Here is a 27,049-nt window from a genome sequence, read left to right as displayed (position 1 = left end):
CTGGCTGGGTGCCCACAGCTAGGCAGGGTGGCTCTGGCCATGTGCCCGCGCTGCCCCTTGAGGCCCGGCAGGAGCCAGACCAGCAAATAGGAAGGGAGGGCCGCAGCCCTCTGAGCCCAGGACCCCTCCTGCCTTGATCCCCCCGTGTGTCCACGCCTGCGCAGGGGGTGACGGCGGAGAACAGTGCGGCCGTATGAGCTGCAGCCTGGCTGGGCGCCCGGGCGGCAGGTCGAGGTGGCAGCGTGTTTCCTTCTTAGACTTTTACTGCAGTGACACAGACACACCCGCACTGGCCCACGTCAGCGTTTTCCAGCACAGTCCAGTGGTATCAGTTCTGCCCAGGGTCACGCTGCCGTCACCAGCCTCCATAAGAGAAGCCCTGCTCCACGAAGCAGTGACCCCCCGGGCCCCGTGGTGACCTCGCATCCACTCTGGGGCTCTAGGGGTTCGCTTACTCAAGACGCTTCATGCCAGGGAGAGAGTAAAACACGCCCTTCCGTGCCTGGCTCCTTCCACAGCAGGTCTTCCCGGCTCACCACGTCGTCGCACGCAGCAGGACACGCTCCTTTTTACAGCCAAAGCTGAGGACCGGTCCACGGAATGGCGCCACCACGGCTTGTTTATCCACTCGCGTTGCTTCCACCTTCTGGCTCACACGACTGTGGGTGAGCACACGTCTACCCACGTCCCTGCTTTCTGTTCTTTGGGGCACACACCTAGGAGTGGGCTTGCTGGGTCCCGTCGCAATTCTAGGTCCCACTTGCTGAGGGGTCCGGGCGTGCTTTAGTCCCCACTGTGTCCCCAGTGCCTCTAACGCTTCCTGCTACAGAGCGGGCGCTCGGGAAATCTCCGCCAAGTTCAATCTAACAGCAGGAGCCAGGCGGGCATGAGCTACGGGCGAGGAGCTGCCGGGGGCCGGAGGCAGTGGGAGACTCAAGAGCTGTGTATGGAGACGAGCACACACGTCTCAGAGTGTCTCCTACCTCGGCTGACGCTCTGTCCTACCCCGAAACCCCCCACTCACACGTCGTGGGTATTTCCCCCATATCCTCCAGGGAAGAAAAGAACTGCTTTTTCCTTTTGCAAAGAGTCGCCCAGTATATTCCCCGGTGTACGGCTTCTGGAAGATGGAAGGGGAACTGAAGGCTAGGCCTGTAACATCCTCACCACCATAAGCCTCTTAGAAGCAGGTAAAGTAGAATAAATACAGGTAGAAATGGCCAACCCTTTAGGCAAAGGTGCAAGTGAGTTTTGAAGGCTGAACTATTTCACTTTTTTCCCTTCCTTTTGTTTTTTCTTTTTTAAAATTTTTAAAAATTTTCTGTTTTGTTTGTATTTTGAGCTATTTCACTCTTTTCTTAAAGATTTATTTTTTATTTACTTCTCTCCCCTCCCCACTGCCCCCAGTTGTCTGCTCTCTGTGTCCATTGCTTATATGTTCTTCTGCATCCACTTGTATGCTTATCAGCAGCACCAGGAATCTGTGTCTTTTTGTTGCATCATCTTGTTGTGTCGGCTCTCCATGTGTGTGGCGCCATTCCTGGGCGGGCTGCACTTTTTTCGCACGGGGCAGCTCTCCTTATGGGGTGCACTCTGCACGTGGGGCTCCCCTAGTGGGGGACACCCCTGCGTGGCACGGCACTCCTTGCGCGCATCAGCACTGCACATGGGCCAGCTCCACACGGGTCAAGGAGGCCTGGGGCTTGAACCCTGGACCTCCTACATGGTAGGCGGGCACTCTATCCGTTGAGCCACATCCACTTCCCTATTTCGCTCTTAAACTCACAAAACCACACTTTTCCATAACAGAGGTACCACAATGTGAAATTGGCACATAATATTATATGTAATTATTTTATATAAGAAAGCATATATTGAGCAAAACGGTAATACAGTGCTTCCACATGGGGAAGGAAAAGGCTCTGCCCGTACTTAGGGAGAAAATGTTCTATTTCCCAAAAGGAGGGAGACAAAATAAGGTCCACGGATTCACAAAGCTACAAGTCCTCTGACAGCAAAGGTGGGGACAATATATTAAAGACATTTTCAGGAACACACATTTGGTAGGAACGTGAGCAAAATTAAATTCACTAAGACTTTTTGGACACTGGGCTGCTGTTTGTAGCTGCTGATTTACTTCTGCCTTTCTAAAGGGGAGACACTTGGCAGCCCTGGAGAGATGCTGATGCTTCTTTTCCCGCCACCAAAACCGTGCTCACAGCATTAATTATTATCCTTTGTAAAATGCCTCTCCATCAAAAAACAGTGCTGGCGTCTTCCCTGAGCGTGGGGAGAGCTTCCACCGGGCACTTACCCAGCCCATTTAGAAGACAAGTTCAGGACAAATACAGAGGGACAGTCTTGTCCCTTGTTAGATACGCAAATGTGGGTTTCCCGCTGCTTTCAGAATAACAGATAGATGAGACTGTGAAAGAGTAAGAAACTTTCTGGTTGCAAGCCTATATTTCAAGGTGTTTCACATAAAATATTTCATGTACTCTCTACGAACACCCTCTGATATTACTGAGGCCATTTTGTAGATGAAGAAACTGAGTCTAGAGAGGTGACCTAACTCGACTGAGGTGCCTGGGCTAGTAAATTTCAGACCCAGAATTCGAACCAGCCGGGGCTGTCTTCAAAGCCCCTGAGCCCCGGCACGTCCTTTCCATGATGCCACCACCGAGATGACATTTCTGATTGGCACTAGACACCCGCTCGGTAGAATACAATAACGGTTGAACCCGTTTCGCCATTTTACGACAATCTCGGTGGCCCTCATTAATTGTGATTAAGAGGTGAAGAGGGTCAACCACCACACCAGGGAGCCAAGAGTGCCTATGGCTGCAAGCAGGAGAACTGCATCCAGCATCCATGCGGAATCTAAGCTCCCTCTTGATGTAGAGGGGGACTGGACATAGCCATCCCAGGGTCCACAGGATGGAGGAATAGAGTATGGATTGGAGTGGACTTGCTGGTGTTCTGCTGGGGAACTATTGTGATTAGTAAGGGAAGAAATTGTAGTAGTGATATGGAGAGGGTGGCCATGGTGGCTGCTGATGGTAGGGAGAGGGAAGAAGAGAGATGGTGTGGGGGCATTTTCAGGACTTGGAGTTGTCCTGGGTGGTGCTGCAGGGACGGATGCTGGACGTTGTGTGCCCTGCCATGGCCCGCTGGGTGGCCTGGGGGAGAGTGTGGACTGCAATGTGGACCACTGTCCATGTGGTGCAGCGGTGCTCCAGAATGTACTCGCCAGGCGCAGTGGATGTGCCGTGATGATGGAAGAGGTTGTTGATGTGGGGTGAGTGGGGTGAGGGTATATGGGGACCTCATAATTTTTAAATGTAACATTTAAAAGATAAGAAAGGAATAAAAGAATGCCCCGGAAACCTGAACCCTGATTTAGTCTGGAGGCACCTTGCCCAGGTAGAGAGGAACACGGGCCCTGGAGGCACGGGTGATGGGCCCCCATGAGGGGCTGCCAAAGTGACAGCGACCGCCAAGAGGCTGGCTAAGCACGGCGGTCCTGAGCACCCAGACATGCAGAAGGGAGGGAGGCACACAGCCGCCGGGGCAGGAGGCGAGCCATGGGCACCCACCCCCTGGAGCAGCAGCCACGGCCACGATGGGGGGCCACGGCGTGTGGATGCAAGGTCACACGTGGCTTCCGTACTTCCAGGGACGCACAGGGTGTTAAACCGTGATGCCACGGGCCGAGCGGCGTGCTGGCCTGTGGGGAGGCCACCTTCCACCCTGGCTGGGGGCCGAGACCACGCCTTGGGCACGGCTCCCACGAGGAAGCGGTTCTCTCCCACATCCCCTGGATGAATAACAAGCTCCACAGCGTCCCCAGCCGAGTCCCTGTCAACAAGCTCGCACATGGCTCTGGTAATCTCGAGGTGCACCGAGGCCAAAGGCAGCACTGGTTAGTTATGCTTAACTACTGCAGGGATTCCCATGGGTGCAACACTAAAGCAAAATTTTCATTTAGGAAAGAAGAGTTTTCTACAATTCCCAGGTGACTCCCGAGGTGTACCTTGCTCCCTTCCAGGTCGGTGTGGAATGACGCGTTCTGGACAGACAGACACTCATGCCAAGGGTGGGGAAGAGAGACCCTCAGCTGGTATGTGCAGGGGTAAGAGCCCCAAATCCGAGTGTTCTTACCAGATACCAAGAAGTACCATTACACACATTTTAGGAAACTCTTTGGACATGAGAAAAAGGCTGAAACACATCATGGGTGTCAGCCAGTGAATCCCTCCACACACAACCCAACAAGTCCTCAACTAACTGTGCTTTACCGAGCTTTTCAGTTGCTATCGTCGCACACTGTCTCTCCACTTAGATTTTCTTTCAAGCCATACACTTTCAAGATAAAAATCTTTTCCATTCATTTTTAAACAGCGCAGAAAGGTTCCCGAAGATTGCCTGGTGGCAAACAAGACTATTAATTTTTGAAAAGAGGAGGTCAACGGCCAAATCGGTGGAATGAGTTCTCGGGAAAATCTTGGAAACAACCTTCGGGCAGGTAGCTGCGGCACATGTGGGAAAAGAACATTTAGTTAGAGAGCACTAACAGGCAGTCAGGCCAGGGAACTCGTGTCTGGCCATCCCGGTGGAATTTTTGGAAGATATGACGGCTCTGAAAGATTCAATAAATTTAAACGACTGCCACATTCTTTGAGTTTTGCCAAGCGAATGGCCAAGCTGGAGAATCAAAAGGGAAGCTGAAGAATATGCAATGGAGAGAGAGAGGCCAGGAATGCGTGCCCAGGCTGGCAGGCCCGGCTGCTGGTAGGGGGGCATCCAGGGCTCGGGGCTACAGGGTCAAGTCCTGGTTCTCCGTGGGCCACGCCGTCCCGCCCCCATTAGTGGAGAGAGCGGATGGGGGGCGCTCCAGAGAACTGCCGTGCTCTGAGGTCAGTCTGTCACATTTCCAGGGACACCAGCTTGAGTGGGCGGTCACGTGACGGCCAGAAAACACAGTTTCCATAAACCCTTGTGAAATTCACCCAGGGCAGAACGCAGTGGCCCGCCAAGCAGGGCCACCAGACAAACGGCTTTAGATCACCTCTTGTACTTGCCATTTCCTCCACCCAGCCAACCGTCTACAGACATCTGCTTGTATATAAAGGACACGTACAAAGTACTAATTTGGATTCTCCCACTACGTTACTGAAATTTGAGTTACTTTTCTGTTTTCTACGTTCAATGCAATAAGGTGGAAAAAAAGGACCAAGAAAATCTGACTTCTTGATATGTAAACAAAGATATTTAAGGGCCTCATGTGGAAAGAGAAAACACATTTACGCAGCCAAACGCCACTGAAGACCCTTTAACCTAAACCAGGAGCTGGAGAGCTACTGCCCGTTAAAAACTGGAGATGAAAGAAGTGCAGTTAATAAAGTGAGTACAAATAAACCACGCCGGCATTTCCTAGAGCTGCTCGTACATCTGTTCACCCACTGCATTTCTTTAACCCTGTGCTAGGTGCTACCGACCATCTAATTTTTCTCCCTTTTTATTTCCTAAGAGAAATCTCCAAATCTTGTACCAAAAAATCCCAGCAAGAGATAAATAGGTACCAGTGAATTAAAGAAAAAAAAAGTTTAAAGTACGTTCTTTCTGGAACCAAGCCATGCCAACTTGTACGTGCCTGGGGTTTGATCTTGTTGTGAGTGGCTTAAAAGAAGGGGAAACTCTTTGTGGTGGGGTTGGCAAGTAGCTGACTAGACATGTCTGATACGCCCGCCCCCAGCCTCCCGTTAGAACCCCATGATGATACACGAAAAGAAGAAAATGTCAACAGTGACGCGCACTGATGACAGGAAACCACCAAGGACCAGAATCCAGGGAGTTTGCCATTCATATACTGTTGATGGGATGGTGGAGGGACAGTTTTGGCTCATACATCACATACTCCACATACCACGAAATAGACCGGGGCAGATGGTGTCACAGGGCAGGAGAACCTTAGCACAGGAGAAGAAGTGACAGCGGCTATCAATGACATAGTAACCAAGAGGCAAATCAAAACACCATTTGTAGCTTCGTACTGAAAAATGTCCCTAAGGCTACAGAGAAGCACACCCTGCTTGGTGCAGTGTAAAGCTCAACACTAGAAGGCAGACACAACAAGATGACGCAATAAAAAGAAACACAGATTCCCATGCCGCTAACAACAGCAGAAGCGGACAAAAGAAGACAACGCAGCAAATAGATACAGAGAACAGACAACCAGGGTGGGGGGTAGGGAAGAGAAATAAATAAATAAAAATAAATCTTCAAAAAAAAAAAAAAGGATGGAAATAAGCACCAGAATCTGGCAAAGTTTATGCCTTCTTTAACTTTTTTTTTTTTTTAATGAAAGCAGGAAAGAAAGGAGAGGAAGAGAGGGGGGAATGAAAAGAAAAAGAAAGCTTTACATAAAAGGTACACTTTTAAAATCAGAAAAAAAGTCACTTTTAAATAATTTAAGAAAAAGAATGGTTTAATCACTTTTTGAGACCAGAAAAAGAATAATTTCCTTAGAATCCATACTAACAAAAAATAGACTATTGTATTTTCTTTTCTAAGCCAATATTTCCTGTATTAGTTATTTCTTTAACATCTTAGAAGTAGAAAATGGGAAAAAAATAACTGGGCTCCCATACTTAATGAGAAAGCAAGTGTGAAAACCAGTGACGCATTCTCAAATCCATTACTGCTTGTGAACATAGATTTAACAGTTTTTCATTAACAGTTAAATTTAATTCTAGCAAGTCTAAACTCTAATTATCTGATGATAGAATTTCTCATTTTTAGTTGTGAAAGCCATTTTTAATATAAGTTCGCCTGTGATATTAGTATTTATAATGGCAAAATTACCATATTTCATGAAATAGGTACAGGCACTTGAAATTGATATTTTGTTTTCACAACAATCCTGTTACAGATGATGCAAGTCGTGAGCAACTTGTCCAAGGTCATGTGGTCCCAAGGTCATTCCCAGAAGGGCAAATCCACGACTGCTTCCTGCCCGTCAGGCGTCTTTGTGCAGCACAGTCTTGTGACTGTTTAAACTATTTTTCAAAATTTCAAAATACCTTCAAACTTACAAGACACTTACAAAAGTAAGACAAGCCCCTTACAGAGAGCTCCGACACATGTTAACATTTTGCCACCTTGGCGCTGTGGTTCTGTCTCTGCCGCAAACTATTGATCTATCTAATCTATCAGTCCATTTTCTGACTGTACCATCTGATGCCAAGCCACACATCACAAACAGGTCCAATTCGCCGGGGAGTTCTTGTCCCTACCCCCCCCCCACTTCACCTGTAAATCTAAAGTGAAGAAGTGGGGCTGGCCCTCTCCCCGGCCCTCGGCTCTAGCGCTCTGTGGCTTTAGATACACACCTTCACCCTTCACACTTTATCTTCCTCTCCTTCCCAACACACCCACGCTTTGGTAAACATTGAGGGCAGGAACGGCTTATGTGGATTTAAAATGGCAGGATATAAAAGTGTTAAGAAAGTCTCATTTTATATGCAAAAATTCAAATCCCTCTAAATTAAAAAAAAAAAACTTCTCAAGAATTATATAATTTTTAAGTTGGCAGGAAGCTGTATCAGTCAGCCAAAGGGTTGCTGATGCAAAATACCAGAAATGGGTTGGTTTTTATAAAGGATATTTATTTGGGGTAGGAGCTTACAGATACCAGGCCATAAGCATAAGTTCCTTCCCTCACCAAAGTCTATTTGGAGCAAGATGGCTGCCGACATCTGCGAGGGTTCAGGCTTCCTGGGTTCCTACGTTCCTGGGGCTTGCTTTTCTCTGGGTTCAAGGTTCCTTCCTTCCTGGAGCTGGCTTCTCTTTCCTCTGGGGGCTTATTTCCCAGGGCTCCAAGTTAAGTCTTCAGCATCAAACTCCAACATCAGAAAATCCCCCACTCTGTCCTTTGCCATGCCTTTTATCGTAATGCCCTAGTCATAACTCAATCACACCCAGGTACAGATCAGATTACAAACATAATCCAATATCTATTTTTGGAATTCATAACCATATCAAACTGCCACAGAAGCGAACATAATGGCCCCATTGCCTTGTAAGTATTTAGGTCCATCCTTTGTTTGTAGCATCTTACGACCAACACTTTCATTTCATGCTTCACAGCACGTGTAAATGACTCTGGTGACTATTGTGCTGCAATTTAAGTAATGACTACAATTATAATTTATAATCTTTTAAAAAATTCTATAGAAACATCATTTTCATATTCATTAAGAGATAAGCGCTAGGGCTAGCCCTGTAAAACACACCAGAAATCAGTAACTTTGGACTGGCAGTTTGAATATGGCGGATCCCAAAAGGAGAAAGACGATGTTGGTGAACTGAGCCGTTCCCATGGGTGGGAGGCCCTCTCACCTGGCCGGCAGGGAGGCGGGGCTCAGGCTGACTCCACCCTCCTCCTGGGTCTGATCAAAATGGCCACACGGGAAAAGGAACCCACCGTATTTGACCCTCCAAAGTGAAAGAATGGACTCCAGTTTCACCCACGGCTGAGCTGCCCGAGAGAGGCCCCCGAAAGGCTCCAAGAGCTGAGTCCGGGGAGAGCCGAGCCCTACGCCTGAGAGCTCGCAGCTGAACTTGAGAAGAAAACGGAGCAACCGTGATGGAGAGAGCAGGCCCGGAAAGAGACAAGCCGAGCCCGGCTGCCCACAGCGGAGCTCTGGGAGACGGAAGGTTCTGGAGAGAGGGACCTCACAGGGCGGGCGGCCACCTTGCTTCCCCGCGTGGCAGCCAACTGCGGTGAGAAAGCACCTCTTGTGGGGCGTTGAGTTGGCTCTTTCAAGGCCTTGGAACTGAGCTTTCACCCCAAATAAATCCCCTTTATAAAACCAACCCATTTCTGCTACTTTGCATCGACAGCCACATGGCAAACTAAGATAGCAATTAGAGATTATGGCGCACTATTATTATGTATCGATTATGCATTTTTATTGTGTTCAAAACAAGCAAAAAATCCTTTTATAGTGGCAGATTTATGTGTTAGAAAACACATCTCCCTTTCTATAAACGTATTTCCACGGGAAAATGAGTCTCGAATTGTGTGAGTTTTGAGTCATGGGAGATATTCGGGAACTCGTCTGCATAAACATGACAACCATGTAATCGCTACTTAAATATGTCCCCATGAGACACAGGCCGTGACAGCTGGGAAGAAAGTGGGAACGGTCGAAAGTGCACCCCGAGCCTGCAGACAAAGGGAAGGGCTGTTTAAGGGGTGCGCCTGGGGCGGGGCGGGACGGAGCCTGGCGTTCTCGGCAGGGTGTGCACCCCAATCACAGACGCCCTGTCGGGGATCTGAAGGGACTTTGGAAATCAGTCCTTGGCCCTGAGTGTCCGTCCTTCCCTGTCCACACGGTGAACTCCGGCTCAACTTTTCAGCGAAGCTAAATGCCGCCTTTCCAGGAATTCTCCCTGGGGTGCTGCCAGCCTCTTTGGCGCCCACTGGGCACCCACTTCCCTTTCCCTGCAGCACCGTTGAGCATGGACTTGTCCAGCATGTAGATTTTCTCCTGTCACGTGCCCCCACCCCACGTGAGTCGGGGGGCATCTCAAACAACCTGGTGGGCTGAGTCAGAGAACATGCCAGAAATGAGCACCGAGACCCGCATAACGCGACAGAGAAAGGGCCAACGCGCGATCTCCCGGCCTAAACCCACGGATTCCAGACCCGTTCTGAGGTGGATTCTAAGAAAACAGGAGGAGACACGCATGGAGAGACTGAGGATGACAGGGCAGGCATGGGGGTGGCGGGGGCCTGGGACCCGAGGTGCAGGGGTGCGGGATGGGAGCCGGTGGCCCAATGCCGCTACGCGGGCCGGCCCCTGTAGCTGTGACTCGGGCCTTGGCTGCCTTCCAGGCCCCGTCCTGCCCTGGGTCCAGCACGCCCCTGCCCGCGGGAGCAGAGCGGCCACGTGCCCGGCCCTCCGGCCCTCGTGCCTGCCGTGGCCACCCGCCGGAACCCCAAACTTCGGCAAGGCCTGAGGAAGATCAGGCAGGAGCCACTTGCTTAACCCCAAAGCCCGGCTCCCCTGGGCCGCGGTGTAGACAGAAAGAAAGCGCAGCGTGGGGGGCGGTTCTGGCACAGGGGTAAGCACAGCAGCAGGCGGCCGGCCCGGGCCAGGGGCTGCAAACTGGGCCAGCGCTCCCGTCCTCCCCCTGCAGGTGGTGCACGCAGCCCTGAGAGCTGGAGCACACACACTCACACATGCTTGCACACGCACATGCATAAACACACCCAACTGTGCGCACTTACATGCTTGCACACACATACATGTGTGCACACACATGCATAAACCTACACAATTGCACATACATACATGCTTGCATATGCATAAACACATACATGCCTGCACACGCAGTGCATAATACACACAGTTGTGCGCGCGTACCTGCTTGCATGCGCTTGCACGTGTGCATGTTCTCATACACTTGCATGTGCACATGCAGGCTTTCACATATACACATGTGCACACACTTATGCACTCACATTTGCACACATATTCATGCATGCACACACACATGCACCATCGTGCACACGCCTCTGCGGTGCATGCACACACACATACATACCTACACATATTCACACATGTGCGGGCACACACTCACACGCGATCGTGCGCACACGTGTGCGGGGCATCTCTTACAGTGAAGGGGCGGGGCTTTGACCAGTAAGCCAGGCAACGGCGACGCCAGCAGCGACACTAGAGCTACTACCTGTTCTCTCCAGGTAACGCCGCTATCCTCGTGAAACCTAAGAAGGGAGAGGCAAGTCCCAGCGGTTGTGAAGGGCCGTGAGCGTGAAGACCCACAGCAGCCCTGCGGGCGGGGGCTCGGGCGGGCGGGGGCTCCGGCAGGTGGCAGGGGCTGTCGCCGTCGGCTGGCCCCCGCTGGCACCTGCGCTCGGGACCAGGCCAGCTGCCCTGGAGCGCCCGGCAGAGTTCCTCAAGCTGCACACTCCGCCGGCTGCCTGGGGGGAACTTAGAGGAAGCGGCTCAATCATGCTGAAGGAGTCACTTCCACAAGGACAGCGATCCCCATTTTGGGGACCCGGTCTTCTCTAACAACTTCCCAGGAAAGGGCCAGGGAGATCGTCCTGAAGGCAGCGCAGCTCCCGAGGGGACAGCAGAACCCGACGTCCTCCTGAGCAGTGCTGGGGTCCACTCGTGGCCCCACAAGAAGCCAGGGCAACCCCGCGCCTGGCCCCGGGGGCGGGAGCGCATTGGTAAACAGCCCCTTTGAAGGGGCTCTTCGCTTAGGGGGGCTCACCTGTGAACAGGGTCTTCGGGGATCCTAATTAGATGAGGCCAGACGGAGCCAGGGTGGCCTTGAGCCACACGACTGAGACCTCATAACCGGAGGGTACTGGATGCAGCCGGCAGATGCCGGAAGCCAGCGGGACCACGTGACGGAGGGCCGCCAGATCGCACCGGCCCGGGGGACGCGAGCCCTGCCGCTACTCGGGGCTGCAGCCCCAGCACCCCGACACAATCGCCGCCTCTTCTTCAAGCGGGTGGAGTGGCCACAGCAGCCTGGCCCCCGAGATGCCCAGGGCGGCCACGGCACAAAGAACCCCCTGGCGTCCATCGGAACCCTCAGCCCCGGGGTCGTCTGTCCCATGGACACCGTGCCCCTGCAGCTTTCTGAGACCTGGTGTCTTAGGGTTCTCTAGAGAAACAGAGTCAACAAGAGATAACTGTCAATAGTAAGCAATTTTATCAGAGTCTCTCACGCAGCCGTGGGGATGCACAAGTCCTGGTTCCGCAGGCAGGCCACAACCAGGGGCTGTGATGAAAGACCAGTGAAGGTTCTTGACAAGTTCTAGGAGTACTGGTTGTCCAAAGATGAGATGGGAAATTCTCTTTCTGTGCTGGAATCACTTCCCATTTTAAGGCATTCGACTGATTGGATAAAGCGTCACTCACTGCTAATGGCAATCTCCCTGACTGATGTAATTGTAATCAGCTATCTGTGATTTATCACTGCAATAAAGTCAATGGTGACTAAAGTCCATAAATGCCCTTGTACAGTTAGCCCAGTGCTTGCCTGACCAAACAACTGGGCACAGTTCCCTGGTCGAGTTGACACAGTAGCCTGACCATCACACCCAGGCCCTCCACCACATCCTGGTGTTGGGATAATGCACTGAAACAGATGGAACAGGAACGCATTTCACCAGGTCTGACATTTTCTCTTGATGCATCTCATTATGTCTAGAGACCAACGACCCTAGGAAGGCCCAGAGAGGGTCCCCATTGACTAGCTCCCTGATTCTCCTGCTTCATTGTCTTCCAAACATTACTGTCTGTGAGTGTCAACTTGGCTAGGTTTTATGTTAAGCAAGCAATGGCCTGATTGTTCCCGTGAGGGTATTCAGTGGAGTTAGAGCATCAGTCAGTTGACTGCATCTATGGGTGATTGCATCTACAATCAACACAGGAGTCTGCCTTCAGCAACCAGAGGCATCTCTTCATTTAATCAGTTAGAGGCCCCATAGCAAGAACTGAGGATTTCAGCAGAAGAATTTCTATCTCTACGTCAGCCAGCCAGCTTCTGGGGACTGCAATGTCACCCTCATCAAGAGTTTCCAAGTTGAGGCTTCCCCTGGGAAATTCAAACCCACCTCCGTCCAGCTGCCAGCCTGCGGCCTGCCCCGCAGGATCTGGACTTGCCAAGCCCCATGGTCGCAGAAGCCAATTCCTGTAGTAAATTCTTAATTTTACACACATACTCACACAAACACACACATATGATCAACACACTTTCTTTCTCCTTGATTTGTCCGTCCTTGCACAAAATTATTGTAGTATCGTGGGACATAAACAGGCAGCTTTAATTTTCGTTTTTTGTTGTAACCCAATATTTTGGGTTCCAGTCCCTCAGCAATACATTCCTTCAGTTAATAATTAGGGATTGCTGGCTATGGGCCAGGAGATAGCGTCATGGATTTAAAATCCAGCATAAGATTGGCCAGGCAAAGGATGGCATCGTGCTATGGCAGAAAGATTGGGCTCCCGGGTCCACAGTCTGTGCACAGGAATGGTGACGACTCGCTCCCAGACCTTCAAGACGAGCTTGCCTTAGGATAGCAAAGTCAGGTCCACAACGCACCTGACCTCCCCCAAGGGCATATGCACAAGAGCGTGCAAAGCACCTCTAGTCCTAGCGCCCGCACTGCAAACCCCAGTGTCCATCGAGGGTAGACTGAGTGACCAGAGCACACGTTCACAGAGCAGACTCTATGCAGCAGGAGGAACATGCTCTGGGCTGCATAGTTGAATCAGACCGCTGAGCCAGAGGAGCAGGACTACGAGTCTCAACTACACAACATCACATGGGCAAGCTCAACCTACCTGTGGGCAGGACAGTGGCCACCTGGGGAACCAGTGGCTGAGGTGGTGGGAGGGGAAAGGGGGTGTGTGGGATGCTGATAAATATATTCTTTCTTGACCTGTGGGCTGGCGGGACGAGTCTGCTTCATGAATGTTTGTCGGGCTGCTCTCTTGTAATTTGTGCACATTTCAGCACATTTATTATACATCAGCAAAATATTTATAAGTTTCTATATTTAAATAATGTATATAATTGTGGCTAGTAGGAAACTCTGTAACTCAAAAAATTGCCTGAAAATGTGTAGCGAGAAGTTAGGACGCTCCTGTTCATTGTGTGGGATCTGCCATAAGGATAGAAAAAAGGGCCTAATTCTACGCTAGTTTCCATGCTGGATTCCACACTGGATTCTTCACTGGGTTCCTTGCTGGATTCCATGCTGGATTCTATCCTGGATTCCTCGCTGGGTTCCACACTAAATTCTTTGCTAGATTCCATGCTGGATTCCTCACTAGATTCCATGCTGATTCCTTGCTAGATTCCTCACTGGATTGCACACTGGATTCTTCACTGGATTCTATACTGGATTCCTTGCTGGATTCTATACTAGATTCCTCACTGGATTCTATCCTAGATTCCTCAATGGATTCCATGATGGATTCCACACTGGATCCCATGCTGGATTCTTTGCTAGATTCCACACTGGGTTCTATACTAGATTCCTTGCTGGATTCTATACTAGATTCCACACTGGATTACATGCTGGATTCCTCCCTGGATTCTTGCTGGATCCCTCCCTGGATTCTTGCTGGATCCCTCACTGGATTCTATACTAGATTCCTCACTAGATTCCAGGCTGGAATCCTCACTGGATTCCTCACTGGATTCTATACTAGATTCCTCACTGGGTTCTACATTGGATTCCATGCTAGATTCTTGCTGGATTCCTCCCTGGATTCTTGCTGGATTCCTCGCTGGTTCCCAGAGAGGAACAACAGTGGCAGTTGGCACTGAGCTAGCTTGGGTGCTTGTTTACAGACTCTGCCTTCCCTCAGAAAGAATCTGAGAGCCCCAGAATCCACATATACCCATGTCCCTTCGATATATCACACACCAGCTTTATTTTCCCTATTTCTCTTTTCACGCTTGCTCATTTTGCCTCTATATTCAGAGTCAATGCTGGTGAAGGCTGGTGTAGGTGACCAACCACCGTCCAAGAGGACTGAGAGGCTGTGGGTCACAGCGGGACGAGCACGGGCCAGAATGGGAAGGCCAATTAGCGACCGGGCCAGCCCCTCCTTGCTGAGCTTGGATCTGCTCATCTGTAAAACGAGCGGCTGGAAAGAGATGACTCCCCAGTGTCCCTCGGCATCATAGCAGGTCTCATCTTAGAGTCAGAAGAGCCCTGGGTTCTGCGCTCTGCTTCCACCCCAGCCACATGACTTGGCAAGCGATCACTTTGAACCTCCGTTGCTTAATTTGAGAAGTAAAATAAATAATAATCAAGCCTCCAGAATCTCGACAGGGATGGATGAAATAAACGCATGCAGGGCATTCACTGAAGAGCTGGGCAGGGGGCAAACGATGAAGAGCCACGTTCAAAGAGCTTGTATTTCTGAGACTGATGCTGGTGTGGAGAGAAACCCAGATGGGCAGAAGATTGCGATCAGGTCAAAAACCTCGGAGAATGGCCAGAGAATGCTGTGAAAGGTCTGGAAATGGCTGCATTAAACTGCTCGGCCCCGCGCCCTCAGGCCCCAGCCGTGGCAGCCCCTTCCACCTGCCCTGCCAGGAAGCATCTTTTCTATGGCTACATCGGTGCCAGCAACTGGGATTTTAGTGTGCGTTGATGGAGGCTAATGACACCAAGAGGAGGAGAACGGTACTCAACAGCCAATTTTGTCCTGTCTGAGAGACCAGGAAGCTACTCAGAGCAATCTGTGCTTCACAGCCCGTGGCAGCGAACCAGGTGGGGCCGCGCTCCTGCTGCCCTGGCTAGAACAGCAGCGGCGACTGTACCTGTGTTTAGAAACGGAGACTTGCGTTAACCAAGCACCGCCTGAATGGCTGGCTCTGGCACACCAATCGTGCAGTCACACGCATGCCGTCTTCACCGCCCCAAATAGTAGGATCTTGTTTCCATTTCTGAATTCTTCTGAGTTTTGTTGTCAATGCTAATGATAGACTAATTGCACATGCTCTTCCTGGGCTTGAGAAAAAATATTGAACCGGGGTACGTAAAATAGATGGTCTCTCGATCACGATGATCGGAGTGTTTTAAGAGTGTTTATCGTCCAGTCGTAAATTCTGATGAGTGTACAAATTAGAACACTGACAATGGATCCGTTCAAACAAGTTCACACACTTCTACATAAGCAATTGATTCGTTATTGCTTTCCTTCCTCTCTGGGCGAGTGTGTGTCCCGAGCTCGGCCCGTGTCTCCTGCTCCATCTCTGGGGGAGCCCACATACACGCTGAATGGCCCCCGCGATCACGCGCATCTGACGGAAGGAAGTGGCCGAGCCGAGGGAAGAGCCGGTGACCAAAACGGCTGGAGGGGGCCCCCAAGGAAGGGGCCCGGCAGGGAGGCCCCGAGAGGCCAGCGCCCGAGCCAGGGGGACCCCACCACTGCGCTTTGTGATTTGAGCAGGTCAGCCCACCTCCCTGGCCTGAGCTTCGTCAAGTCTGTGATGAGCGTAACTAAATCCTCCGCACAGAGCCCTCAGGAGAGCCTCCGCCTGCCCTCTCCACGGAGACTCTCACCCCCTTTTCCCACAGTCCCCCCTCAAGATGCCGTCGAGGCACCCAGTGCTGCGAGATCAAGACGCCGGCATGCCCAGCTCCCTTCTCCACCGGCCAGGGCGACGTGCTCAGCGTCACGGCACCCCGGAGTCTGCTGGGACATGGCGGTAGAGGCTACACTAAGCACCCCCTGGTCCTCTAGAAATGCCCAGCCAAGAGGAATGACAACAAGGACGAGACACGTGGCACACGCACCGAACAAACACGGACCCAGCAAGCCGAGGCCCACCGCCTTCGCGCCTTCACACCCCTCGGATGACGAGTTTCCTCTCACGTCCCCTCTCACCGCCTCTTACACCACCCTCACCGCCCCTCCACCCTGAGCAGATGACTCACAGGGAACGAAGCCGAGAAGCTAACAGACTAAAAGGGAGACCCCCAGCAGCAGGTGTGTCCTCTCCCTGCCCAGCACCAACCAGTTTCTGTCTGTCCTCACCAATAATCACAGCCACCGTCCAGGGGCAAACGTCCGGCAAGGACACCGGCCCTTTCTGCCCCCAGCACAGGGCTCTAGAGCTCACAAAAAAGACCCAAGCCTTAGAAGGAGGATTAGAAATCACTGCCTCAAAACCGTAAAGAGGACTCGGCTTCAACAGAGACAGGCTGGCAAGGATGGAGTTGGGGACAGTTCTTTCCATTATTTGATTCCTAAGCTACAAAGGTAAAACTTGGATGGAAAAAGTCACATCACGTATATTTTTTAAATACTGAAAAAGGAAAAACAAAGAAGAAACGCAGCGAGCAGTGCAGGGCTGCTCGTGAGCCGCTGCGGTGCAGGACGCTCCCGTGGTCACAGCCCGTGGACACAGCCCGTGGACGCAGGCCGTGACGGGCCAAAGACAAGCGCTCGCCAGGTGGGAGGGGGCTGCCTTGGGCTGGAGCTTGCTGCCCGGTCCACTCGGCCCCCGTGCCCGCGGCCTTCCTCCCTTCTCTGCCCCTCACCCGTCTGTCTCTCCTTGGCTCCTCTTTTGCAGACTGCAAACACAGCTGATGGCAGAACTGCGGGAAAGAGCAGACTGGAGAGGGCTGGTGAGAAAATCAGCCAAAGTCAGGGGGAGAGTGGTTAGGGAAGAGAAGGAGGGTCTAGGGAGCCGAAGAAGAGCCAAGGGAGAAAGTTCCAGAAGAGTGCGGTGCTCCCACTGCCAAATGCTGGAAAGCTCCAGAAGAGCGTGGTGCTCCCACTGCCAAATGCTGGAAAGCTCCGGAAGAGCGCGGTGCTCCCACTGCCAAATGCTGGAAAGTTCCAGAAGAGCGTGGTGCTCCCACTGCCAAATGCTGGAAAGCTCCGGAAGAGCGCGGTGCTCCCACTGCTAAATGCTGGAAAGCTCCGGAAGAACGCAGTGCTCCCACTGCCAAATGCTGGAAAGCTCCAGAAGAGCGCGATGCTCCCACTGCCAAATGCTGGAAAGTTCCATAAGAGTGAGGTGCCCGCACTGCTACATGCTGGAAAGTTCCAGAAGACCGTGGTGCTCCCACTGCCAAATGCTGGAATTTCCGGAAGAGCACGGAGTTCGGGCTGTCGAATGCTGAAGGGGGACGTGAGGTGTGGTCAGGGCCTTCCCAGCAGGGGCGAAGCGAGGTCCCGGCCACCGCGGCTCTGCAGAGCGCTGAGTCTGGCGCGGGCTTGCTGCGGCCCGAGGACAGGAGGGGAGGGCAGAGACAGCACAGGTCTGCCTGTGAGGGAGGGGCAGAAAGGGGGCGGCACGGGAGGTGAGCGGCCCACGGCGGGCTCTCGGAGCGCAGGGGCCTGCGGTAGAGGCAGGCTGCGCGGTGGACGCAGGCTGCGCGGTGGACGCAGGTTGCGCGGTGGACGCAGGCTGCGCGGCGGCAGGCTGGGCAGCCCCGGGGCTTGGGGCAGGGGCAGCAGAGCTGACAACAGCGGGCGTGGAGGGCACCTGAGGGGGCGGCCGCGCCGAGACCCACCTCGAGTTTGAGCTGGTGCCGTGGGACCACTGGTTTCTCCGCCTGTGAATCCAAATGATGCTACAGGCCACACATTTAACGTGCTTGTTTTTTCGATTAATTGTACAAAGTTGCAAACATCCTTTTGACAAATACATTAGGAAGCAACCCTGTGCCCCCAAGCAAAATGCTCTATGTCCAGAAAACACAAAGCTTTGCCCTCTTCACCTTCAGCTCTATCTCTACCACCTGATCAATTCCATAATATTAAGACACCGTTCGCAGGGGTCTAGACGGCCTCTGAGTTGCTAGTAATGAGAGGCCATGTGATGGGTGGTAGAGAGCCGCGGGTCTGGGGACTGCGGGCTCTGAATCCCAGCTCTGCCCCTTCCAGGCTGTGTAACCCTGGGAAGACATTTACCTTCTCTGGCCTCAGTTTTCTTATCTTTAAAATGGGGATAATCATGTGGAACCTAAGCCCCCTCTTGATGTAGAGGGGACTGGACATCACCATCCCAGGTCCACAAGATGGAGGAATAGAGTACGGATTAGAGTGGACTTACTGTTGTTCTGCTGGGGAACTATTGTGATTAGTAAGGGAAGAAATTGTAGTAGTGATGTGGAGAGGGTGGCCACGGTGCCTGCTCATGGTCGGGGGAGGGAAGAAGAGAGATGGTGTGGGGGCATTTTCAGGATTTGGAGTTGTCCTGGGTGGTGCTGCAGGGGTGGATGCTGGATGTTGTGTGTCCTGCCGTGGCCCACTGGGTGGCCTGGGGGAGAGTGTGGACTACAATGTGGACCACTGTCCATGTGGTGCAGGGTGCTCCAGAATGTATTCACCAGGTGCAGTGGATGTGCCGTGATGATGGAAGAGGTTGTTGATGTGGGAGGGGTGGCATGCGTGGGGTGGGGGTATATGGGGACATCATATTTTTTGAATGTAACATTTAAAAGAAAATACAGAAGAAAAAATAAAAATAAAAAATAAAATGGGGATAATGACGCTACCTACATCCTAAGATTGTTGTGAGATTAAAATGAATTTGTGTGTGTGTGCATGATAAGGAAAAACCCTGAAGATTGTTCCCCCGTCCCCCCAACATCTCGTCCCCCAGCAATTCCATAAGATGTTAATCTAGATACTGCTGTGAAGGGGATCTGAAGGTGAAACTAAGGTTGCTAGTTGTCTGACTTCAATGGAATCCCACGAGCCCCAAAAGTGGAAGGAGGAGGCAGACAAGATGCAGCAGAAGAAACGAGGAGGTGAGAGGAGCTCAACACATGAGAGGAACCAGCCACCGCTTGACCGAAGGCTCATGACTCAGTGTCCAGGTGTCTCTTTGTGCCCATTTCCGGTCTGGTGCCTGCAGCACAGAGCTCATCTGGTTAAGTTTTTCAGAGTCTACACTCCCATCTCCTGCAGGGGGGCAGAGGGAAGAGCTGGACTCAGATTCCCTGAAGAGGCTCTCACACGCACAGCCTCGCCCGCCTTCGGTCCTGAGCGCGAGGTCATGCCAGCACTGCCCTGCCTTCCCAGCCCCCACTCCACGCGGTCGTGTTGACCTTCCTCAGCTCATTGATTCATGCATCATCTCTCCATCTGCTCTCAGTTCTGGCTGCTTGCTCGTCTTGGGGTGTCATCCTACAGGACTTTTTACGCATGGCTCATCTACAGACAATTGCAGTGGGAGACCTCACCTGTTTACTGGTTCTTCTGATTCTCACTCATCGTGTGTCCTTGGTCCTTGTTGCGCTTTGATCTAGCTAGCTTTAGCTGTCGAAGCTCCTGCAGGCTAAACTGCGGCTGCTTGCCTCCAGAGGACTTGTATCTACCCTGTCGGAAGCTGGGGGCTCAACAGACCTTAGACCATTTCAGCTTCCTTTGGGTTCAACACAGGAGCCCCAAGTTCAGCTCCCCCAGCCTGGAGCTGACCCAGAACTCAGGGACTCAGCTCCTTGACATCAGCTGCCAGTGACATCCTTCCTCTGACATTTACCCGCCAGTCACTATTATTACTCTGCTCCCAACTCCTTCCTGGGGACATGGGTGGACGCTGAAGGTGTCCCCTACCTTTTGGGAGCCCAGCAGTGCGTCTAAATTGAGTCGTATACAGGTCTACTTGCTCTGCAGTGGCAGGCTTCCCTGGAGCACCTGCCGTACAATCAGAAGCAGAGGTCTTCGTTTGCTTTCCATTTCATATATTATGACTTCGGGGAGGTCTGTATGCCTCCTAATGTCACAGAAGATGGACTTTGAGTTTCAATTTCTTTTCCTCCTCATATTTGGGGGGTGCTTCTCAAGATAAAGGATAGGGGTCCGTATTAGTCAGCCAAAGAGGAGCTGGTGCAAAATACCAGAAAGTGGCTGGTTCTTATAAAGGGCATTTATTTGGAGTAGGAGCTTATAGATCCCAGGCCGTAAAGCATAAGTTACTTCCCTCACCAAAGTCTATTTCCACGTGTTGGAGCAAGATGGCTGCCGATGGCTGCCAGGGTTCAGGCTTCTTAGGTTCCTACGTTCCTGGGGCTGGCTTTACTCTAGCTTCAAGGTTCCTCTCTTCTTGGGGCTGGCTTCTCTTTCCTCTGTGGGCTGACTTCCCAGGGCTCCAGCTTAAGTCTTCAGCATCAAACTCCAACATCAAAACTCCAACATCAAAACCCCTCAGCTCTGTCCTTCGCCATGCCTTTTATCTGTGAGTCCCCATCCACCCGCCCTAATCCTAACTCAGTCATGCCCAGATACAGATCAGATTACAAGCATAATCCAGTATTTCTTTTTAAAATCCATCAATAATATCAAACCGCTACAGGCTCCAATCTGACAGATCTGACCTGAGCTCTGTACGCTCAAGAGATCCCCATTCCTCAGGGTGCAAAGTCCCGCAGGCGTCTGCACACACAGAAACTAACATGTTTATTAGATTCCCATTTGCTGCTGTAAATTACCACACCCCTCTGTGGCCTCAAACATGCAGCTTAGCAGGCTGAGCTTGCACCGAGCCCGGCTCGCCTGGTTCTTGGCTTCTGCGCTCCTTCCGGGAGGTCTGAGGGGAGAGCCCGTTTCCACGCTCATGCAGGTTGCTAGTGGATTTCAGTCCCATGTGTTTGTAGGACCGACAGCCCTTCTCGGCCCCCCGCATCTGTTCCCCTCCCGGGCTCGGGGCCCCCCAAGACCAGCAGGGGCAGTCGCGCGGCTCTCAGGCACCGAGCCCTTCCGCCTCATCTCTCCACGTTTCTTCCAGTGGGTTTTCACTGTCGTTGGACACTTTTAGCTCTGCTTAGAACACCCTTCTGCTTTCATTTGGATCGTTCTGGGATTTCAGCATACTGGAGATAAAGCGCAAAGTATAAAAGCTTTGGAACAGGAGAGGGGAGTTCTAAGAGGCCAAAGTCAAACGTTTGGAACTATAAATGGCACTGGACTTCTGCATAACAAAACTGGAAGCTAGAACATAATGGGATAATTTCTTCAAGATTTTGGCTGAACAGGATTTTTCAATTCAGATTTTTGTACCCAGCTCAGCAATTAATCAAGTAAGATTAAAGGAAGTCCATCCTCAGGTGTTTAAAATCTCAAAAATGTATCACTTCTTAAAGATACCACAGGGTGTGTGCGGCCAAGGGGAGGCAGGAAACCTGTGAAGAGGAAGCCCGGGGATCCAGCCAGGAAAGAGGGGAAGAAAAGCCTTAGGGTGACTAAGGGAGATCCCCAAATCACCCAGATCAGAGCAGAAGGATGTCCCCAAGCTGAGATTTCAGGGTCAAAATAATAAAAAAAATATTTAATATGGATTTAATCCTAAATTATGATATAACCACACTGAGAGGATTAGGGGAGAATGAGGCAGGGAGATTTTAAGAGAATGGGAAGTAAGTAGATAACATCTAAAATGAACTAATAGAGAAGGAAATACATATATTATTACCTAGAAATATAGAGGTTAACACCAGAAATAGCTGAAAGATTTGACAGAGTCAGAGTAGGAGAGGCGAGTACAAGAAACTGACAGAATTGGTTATAAATCTTTTAGTACAATTTGATTTTTTAAACCATGTGCAGGTGTTACTTTGATAAAAAACAAAAATTAAATTTTGAAAAAAGAATGGCTCTACCGTCCTAGGAGTGACTTAACAATTCTGGATCTAAGGAAACCAATGTTTAGGATGCTTTGTGCAAACACAGTGCTATCCACCCCCCAGCAGCCTGAGGTATATAAAACATATCCATTGTCGGCAGAGAAGGTTCCCGAAAGTTAACGGGCTTTTTCATGCACCGTCTAAATTGTATACTTAATACTCCACAGCAGATGCAAATGAATAAAGACTCTGGAAAGCTCTAGCTTGCTGTTGCTAATATCACATCATTTGCATGGTTTGAGGGCGTGCACTTGGAAGAGAGCCAAGACAACTAAGCAATCCGGTTCACAGGGGATTGTAGAGCCTGTGTGACCTAAAGCACAAATGACAAGAGTGGGAGCAAGAGGGCAGGTGACAGTCTTCATGCTGACCCCAGGGGGGCGCTCCCCCCACCGTGTGGCCCTTTACAAAGTCGTGGAATGTCGGCTCCGAAAGGCCCAGCGGTCATCCCCTTCAACCCTTCAGTTTTCCTAACGAGGGACCTGAGACAGGTAATTGCTGACTGGGGGCCCTTCTGGCTGGCTGGTGACCTGAACGCAGGGCTGAGCCTGGGTTTTACCTTTCGGGTGAGACACAGGAAGGTTCTAGAGAAAGACTGAAAAATTAGGCTGCATCAAGTGCGGATACGAGAAGCCGTACTTTCGCCGGAAACAGAGCTTGCTATAAAGGGATCCTGTCCTAGGCTAAGTGAGGGAAAAGCCCCTAACCACACAAGCAAGGTGGTTTTCCAAGAGGATCGAGGTGCGGGCGAGAATGTAAGTGGGTAGGTGGAAACTGCCTAACGTGTGTGCTGTCTACACCAAAGCTCATCTGCTGCGTTTCTGAGTCAAAGAGAATCTGGTCTTGGGATTAAACTTTATTTGCTCAGCGTCTCACCACCTGGTACACTCTGTGTGGCCTCCAACCAAGTTGGATTCTCCAGCTTGTTCGTTCCTCTTCCCCTCATTCAGTAAAAGCTGCGATGCGAGGCAAATATTGACTCTGACACCTACAGAAACCAAAAAGTTTAGACGTCTGCACACAGAAGAGGGCTCGCTTGTTTCTTCTCTTGAAAAATTCAACTTCTGATCCCTGCTTCCCCACACATGACCAAACAGCTCCCCAAACCTTCAACATCAGGGTTCTAACAACTTAGGATACAGCCCCGCCCCACCTACCAGAATTGAACCCAGGACCTCATACATGGGAAGCAGGTGCTCAACCACCTGAGCTACATCTGCTCCCCTGACACAGGTTTTGTTTTTTTAAAAGATTTATTTTATTAATTTCTCTCCTCTTCTCCCCATCATCCACCCTCTGTGTCCATTCGCTGTGTGTTCTTCTGTGTCTGCTTGCATTCTTGTCATGCAGCCCTGGGAAACTGTGTTACTTTTTTTTTGTTGCATCATCTTGCTACGTCAGCTCTCCGTGTGAGTGGCGCCACTCCTGGGCAGGTTGCGCTTTTTTCGTGTGGGGCAGCTCTCCTTGCAGGGTGCACTCCTTGCATGTGGGACACCCCTATGCGGGAGACACCCCTGAGTGGCACGGCACTCCTTGTGTGTGGCAGCACTGCACGTGATCCAGCTCACCACACAGGTCAGGAGGCCCTGGAGATTGAACTCTGGACCCTCCATATGGTAAGTGTTTGCTCTATCAGTTGAGCCACAGCCTCTTACCCTGATACAGCTTTTAATCAAAGGCTTTTTCTTGGTCTAATTAGATTTTAGTCACTCGTTCCCCCAACTGCATGGTTGAGGAAAATACCTGATTCATCAGGCATGGCTTCCTCTTAACAAGCATGTTGCTTTGCTGCCCTCTTGTAATAGTTAGATTTTCTTAAGAGCTCAGTGATCCTACCCCTTAAAAATAAGATAGAAAAATTGAGAGAGAAATAGGTAGAAAGTTAGGAGGCCCCAGAACAACAAAAAAAAAATCTAAAGAACCTATTACTCAATTAAAGATTTAGATCCCATTACCAATACCCTTGAAGAAAAGTTTGTGCTTTTCCTGGATCCCACTTCCTAGAACACCCCTCCCCTAAGAAACCCCCTCTGCTTTGAAACACAGTTTTAAAGATGCACCCCAACAATATATTCTCTAAATGCGCTACTTTTGAATTGTATAAACATGCATGTGGTCAGCTGTACGTAGGTGGCTTTCTGCAAGTTGTTATTTTGCTCAACGCTATGTTTCTACGCTGCACGTAGCTGGAGTTCATTCATTTTCAGGGCTGTACAATATTCCATTGCATGAATATATCCCAGGGGTCTACTTGTTCTCCTATGCATGGCCATTTTCTATTTTGAACAATATTGTCACGAGCATTCTCAGACACATCTCCTGGAGCAATGACAAAACCCTGTCTAGTACCTCGACTAAGAAGGGAAGTGCCGAGCCCAAGGGTTCCACAGGCTCTGCTTCAGGAGGGAACAGCAGCTGTTTTCCAAAGTGGTGGTACCAACTTACCCTCCCACCGGCCGCATCTGCGTGCTCCCGCCCCCACCACATCGCCGTCCGCACTTGGCGTTGCCAGACTTTTAACATTTTTGCCAATTTACGGGGAGTAAAACAGTATGTCATTATAATCCTAATTTACATTCCCCTGATTACTAATGAGGCTGAGCGTGTTTTCATGTTTCTGGATTCTCGACCATCTGGTTCCTAATCACTTTAGGCAATTCATTTTTACAGCATTGCATATCAAATTATTCATCAGCCCAAAAATCTTGCTTAGGGGGATGGAAAATAAGACATCAGGAAACACCAAGTGACTGATTTACTATTGTCGCTTTGTAGTTTGGACAGTGTTTTGATTCTGCCATCATTTGACTCCTCCCCCACGCTGCAGGAGCCTTGCAGTTTGGGGATTTGACCTCAGCTCAAGAGAGAGATGGGGGAAACGGACTTTGGCCCAGTGGTTAGGGCGTCCGTCTACCACATGGGAGGTCCGCGGTTCAAACCCCGGGCCTCCTTGACCCGTGTGGAGGTGGCCATGCGCAGTGCTGATGCGCGCAAGGAGTGCCGTGCCACGCAAGGGTGTCCCCCGCGTGGGGGAGCCCCACGTGCAAGGAGTGCGCCCGTGAGGAGAGCCGCCCAGCGCGAAAGAAAGAGCAGCCTGCCGAGGAATGGCGCCGCCCACACTTCCCGTGCCGCTGACGACAACAGAAGCGGACAAAGAAACAAGACGCAGCAAATAGACACCAAGAACAGACAACCATGGGAGGGGGGGAAATTAAATAAATAAATAAATCTTTAAAAAAGAAAAAAAAAAAAGAGAGAGATGGGATTTTCTAAGGGAATCCCACCCCTTCGCCAGTAAATTCCAGGAACAGAGATGTAGACCAATTACATTTAAAGAGATACAAGGGTAGGAGTGCTGGAGGCTTCTGGAAAAATCCTTCCTTACTCTTCCAAGCAGCCATGGGAATCTAGGAGCTAGCTGCCCCTAGATGTGAAAGAGGAAGCAGGTGGACCCCGGTTTCAGCAGCCTTCCCTTGCCCCCCAGGAGAACCAGCCTTTTACTGAAGTTGTCTGTGTAGGGGGCAGAGCAGATGGGTAGAAGTATCCCGGGTCCCTGCCCACGCTGCTGAGCTGCTGGGTAAACCAACAATGAACTCCAATTTTTGGAAGCCAATAAGTGTCCTCGGAGCTTAAGCCAACTTGGATCCGGCTTTCCGTTACTTCAACCCAAAGCATCCTGATGCGATCTGTGTTGTTAAACAACACAAACGATGTTGTAAACACAACAAGCTATGAACCTTGAAGGGCATTCTGACACTTGGGGAGAGCTGGCCAAGGGCAAAAGGCGCAAGCTCGATGAACTTGGGGTCCCCTTAGTGTCACCATGGTGGAGGGTGGTGAAGAGACGGGATGATTTCCAGACACGTGGGAAGGACGACCTCAGCTCTGTTACCAAGGCAGCCTCTGAAATCCCCTGAAGAGGCTCATTCGGAATAGTTGTCAATGAAATTCCACTCCAGCTATCTTCTCCAGGAGCTGATCCCACCCAGCTCTGACCTTCTCTTATCCACTTTCCAGCTCTGACGTGAAGCATTCCGTCTTGGTGTCCCTGCTTACACACAGTTGTGTGCTTGCCATTTCCCAATTGCCTCCTTGGGCCCCCCTTCTAGGGTGCACACATCCTAAGGAAGATGGACTTCTGCCTTCCACTCTGCAGCCCCCTGCCCGTGTGAGCACCAGCTCTGCTGGTTACTCCTGGGGGCACAGGAGAGCCATCCGTCAGTCCCCTCCGAGTCATAATGTCTTTCTTTGTCACAAGAATGACACCATGGTGACATTGCATGGATTGTGACAACGCAGAATAAATGTCCAATGAATAAATGGCAACCATTCTTAACGAACGCTGTTGGGCAAATGCATGAGTGGTCAACGAGCAGGTGGCCCCAGTGTGGTCCAAAGCTGGGTCTAGCCTGAGAACCTCTCTAGGCCAGAGCATAGCCCTTGGTCCTCAAAAGTCTGGACTCTCTTTCCTCTTCAAGAGAAGTAAAACTGATGATTCCATTATGTTCTTAACAATAAAGGAGAACTGAGCCAAGTACATGCCAACTAAAGAGAGACGACCACATGATCAAATCAGAGTCATCATCAATCGGTGGCATACTCTTCCACTGGCTCCATGGACCAGTAAAACATTAAGTCCATGAGCGTCACATGAAGGAAGCAAGCTACCAGGTTCTAGCCCTGCCGATGCCTTCCAAAATGAAACAACTGACATTAGAAAAGAACATGAGCGCACCCTTTAATAATTCTGTGCATTCATAGATACTTCACAAGAGCTGCCATGGTTTTAGTATCAAGGTTCACATTCCAGTGCTATGAAATGTATTATACCTAATC

The 27,049-nt window shown here is 50.8% G+C and overlaps 1 protein-coding gene and 1 long non-coding RNA gene across 2 annotated transcripts in view; both read right to left on the bottom strand.

Moving 5' to 3' along the window:
- Positions 1–27,049, bottom strand: part of ZDHHC14 (zinc finger DHHC-type palmitoyltransferase 14) — a 284,932-nt gene that overhangs the window by 131,752 nt on the left and 126,131 nt on the right. The window lies entirely within an intron of this gene.
- LOC131276433 (uncharacterized) lies at positions 23,055–26,404 on the bottom strand. Its single transcript, XR_009183914.2, has 2 exons — positions 26,210–26,404; positions 23,055–23,201 (listed from the first exon to the last, which is right to left on the bottom strand). It is a non-coding gene; the product is annotated as an uncharacterized lncRNA (long non-coding RNA).

Source organism: Dasypus novemcinctus, chromosome 28 (genome assembly GCF_030445035.2).
Source record: "Dasypus novemcinctus isolate mDasNov1 chromosome 28, mDasNov1.1.hap2, whole genome shotgun sequence".
Taxonomy (NCBI): Eukaryota; Metazoa; Chordata; class Mammalia; order Cingulata; family Dasypodidae; genus Dasypus; species Dasypus novemcinctus.
Note: the sequence above shows the minus strand (reverse complement) of the source record. Positions and strands in the feature narration are given on the sequence as shown.